Source organism: Arachis duranensis, chromosome 3 (assembly GCF_000817695.3).
Source record: "Arachis duranensis cultivar V14167 chromosome 3, aradu.V14167.gnm2.J7QH, whole genome shotgun sequence".
Lineage (NCBI taxonomy): Eukaryota > Viridiplantae > Streptophyta > Magnoliopsida > Fabales > Fabaceae > Arachis > Arachis duranensis.
In genome coordinates this window covers 87,131,782-87,135,003 of record NC_029774.3, presented here as the reverse complement: position 1 = coordinate 87,135,003, position 3,222 = coordinate 87,131,782, and the positions used below count along the sequence as shown (strand labels likewise).

Here is a 3,222-nt window from a genome sequence, read left to right as displayed (position 1 = left end):
CAAAATTATGCTAACAATTAATATGATTGATTCAAAAATTTGAAGTTTGTTACTTTCTTGTTAAGAAAGGTTCAATCTTTAAGTTCTAGAATCTTATCTTGTAGTTTCTTGTTAGTGAAGTAGGTAATTTCAAATTTTAGAATTAAATCTTTTTATCTTTTATCATATCTTTTTCAAAAATTTTATCTTTTTCAAAATTTGATTTCAAAATATCTTATCTAACTTCTTATCTTCTTATCTTTTCAAATTTGATTTCAAATCTTTTTCAATCAACTAACTAACTTTTTGTTTGTTTCTTATCTTTTTCAAAACCACCTAACTACTTTTCCTTCTCTAATTTTCGAAAACATCTCATCCCTTTTTCAAAAATTCTTTTTTGTTTTAAATTTGAATTTTAATCATATCTTATCTTTAATTTTCAAAAATTACTAACCCCGATTTAAAAATTATTTTCGAATTCTCTCCCTCTTCTCTTCTTTTATTTTAATTAATTATTTACTTACACTTCTCTTCACCTCTCTCCATAAAATAATAATGCAAGGAGGATACTTGGTGATTATACTACACCTACTTCCAAATTTGATGGAAGAAGCATCTCAATCCCTGCCATTGGAGCAAATAATTTTGAGCTTAAGCCTCAACTAGTTGCTTTAATGCAACAGAACTGCAAGTTTTATGGACTTTCATCTGAAGATCCTTATCAGTTTTTAACTGAGTTCTTGCGGATTTGTGAGACTGTTAAGACGAATGGAGTTGATCCTGAAGTCTACAGACTTATGCTTTTCCCTTTTTCTGTAAGAGACAAAGCTAGAATATGGTTGGATTCACAACCCAAGGATAGTCTGGACTCTTGGGATAAGCTGGTCACAGCCTTCTTGGATAAATTCTTTCCTCCTCAAAAGCTGAGCAAGCTTAGAGTGGATGTTCAGACCTTCAAACAAAAAGATGGTGAATCCCTCTATGAAGCTTGGGAAAGATACAAGCAGTTGGCCAAAAAGTGTCCATCTGACATGTTTTCAGAATGGACTATATTAGATATATTCTATTATGGTCTATCTGAGTTTTTGAAAATGTCATTGGACCATTCTGCAGGTGGATCTATTCACCTAAAGAAAACGCCTGAAGAGGCTCAAGAACTCATTGACATGGTTGCAAACAACCAATTCATGTACACTTCTGAGAGGAATTCCGTAAATAATGGAATACCTCAGAAGAAAGGAGTTCTTGAAATTGATGCTTTGAATGCCATATTGGCTCAGAACAAAGTGTTGACTCAACAGGTCAACATGATCTCTCAAAATCTGAATGGATGGCAACATGCATCCAACAATGCTAAAGAGGCAGCTTCTGAAGAAGCTTATGATCCTGAGAACTGGCATCTTCTGAAGAAGAAGCTTATGATCCTGAGAACACTGCAATGGCAGAGGTGAATTACATGGATGAACCCTATGGAAACACCTATAATCCCTCATGGAGAGATCATCCTAATTTCTCATGGAAGGATCAACAAAAGCCTCAACAAGGCTTTAACAATGGTGGACGCAATAGGCTGAGCAATAGCAAGCCTTTTCCATCATCTTCTCAGCAACAGATAGAGAATTCTGAACAAAACACTTCTAATTTAGCCAATCTAGTCTCTGATCTGTGAAAGGCCACTTTCGGTTTCATGAGTGAAACAAGATCCTCTATTAGAAATCTAGAGGTACAAGTGGGCCAGCTGAGTAAGAAAGTCAGTGAAACTTCTCCCAGTATTCTCCCAAGCAATACAGAAGAAAATCCAAAAGGAGAGTGCAAGGCCATTGATGTAATCAATATGGCCGAATGCACAAGGGAGGAGGAGGACGAAAATCCTAGTGAGAAAGACCTCTTGGGACGTCCCTCAAGCAAGAAGGAGTTTCCTATTAAGGATCCACAGGAATTTGAGGCTCATACAGAGACCATAGAGATTCCATTAAATCTCCTTCTGCCATTCATGAGCTCTGAAGACTATTCTTCCTCTGAAGAGGATGAAGATGTGACTGGAGAGCAAGTTGCTCAATATTTAGGAGCTATCATGAAGCTGAATGCCAAGTTGTTTGGTAATGAGACTTGGAAAAGTGAACCTCCCTTGCTCATTAGTGAACTGGATACTTGGATTCAGCAAACTCTACCTCAAAAGAAACAAGATCCTGGAAAGTTCTTAATACCTTGTACCATAGGCACCATGACCTTTGAAAAAGCTCTATGTGATCTGGGATCAGGGATAAATCTTATGCCACTCTCTGTAATGGAGAAGCTGGGGATCATTGAGGTACAACCTGCCTTGTTCTCATTACAATTGGCAGACAAGTCATTGAGACAAGCTTATGGAATAGTGGAGGACGTGTTAGTCAAGGTTGAAGGCCTTTACATCCCTGCTGATTTCATAATCTTAGACACTAGGAAGGAAGAGGATGAATGCATCATCATTGGAAGACCTTTCCTAGCCACAGCAGGAGCTGTGATAGATGTCAACAGAGGTGAATTAGTCCTTCAATTGAATGGGGACTACCTTGTGTTTAAGGCACATGGCCATCACTCTGTGACAAAAGAGAGTAAGCATGAAGAGCTTCTCTCAGTTCAGAGTCAAGAAGAGCCCCCATTGTCAAACTCTAAGTTTGGTGTTGGGAGGCCACAACCAAACTCTAAGTTTGGTGTTAAGACCCCATATCCAAACTCTAAGTTTGGTGTTAGGACTATACAACATTGACCTGATCACCTTGTGGCTCCATGAGAGCCACTGTCAAGCTATTGACATTAAAGAAGCGCTTGTTGGGAGGCAACCCAATTTTATTTATCTAATTTTATTTTATTTTGTTTCTTTGTTATTTTTGTGTCTAATTAGGTACATGATCATGAGGAGTCACGAAAAAAAATATAAAAATTAAAAACAGAATCAAAAACAGCAGAAAAAAACAGAATAAAAAACAGCAGAAGAAAAAAATCACACCCTGGAGGAAGCACAGACTGGCGTTCAACACCAGTAAGGAGCATCTGGCTGGCGTTCAACGCCAGAACAGAGCATGAAACTGGCGCTGAACGCCAGAAACAAGCAACATTCTGGCGCTGAACGCCAGGAATGTGCCTAGAGGAAGCAAGCTGGCGTTAAACGCCAGCAACAAGCATGAAACTGGCGTTTAACGCCAGAAACATGCATTACATGGGCGTTGAACGCCCAGAACGTGCACCAATGGGCGTTTGAAC

The 3,222-nt window shown here is 38.4% G+C and overlaps 1 non-coding gene across 1 annotated transcript; it reads right to left on the bottom strand.

Moving 5' to 3' along the window:
* Positions 1-908: 908 nt before the first annotated feature.
* On the bottom strand, positions 909-1,012 carry LOC127746263 (small nucleolar RNA R71). Its single transcript, XR_008007883.1, has one exon. It is a non-coding gene; the product is annotated as a small nucleolar RNA R71 (small nucleolar RNA).
* Between the last annotated feature and the right edge of the window lie 2,210 nt (positions 1,013-3,222).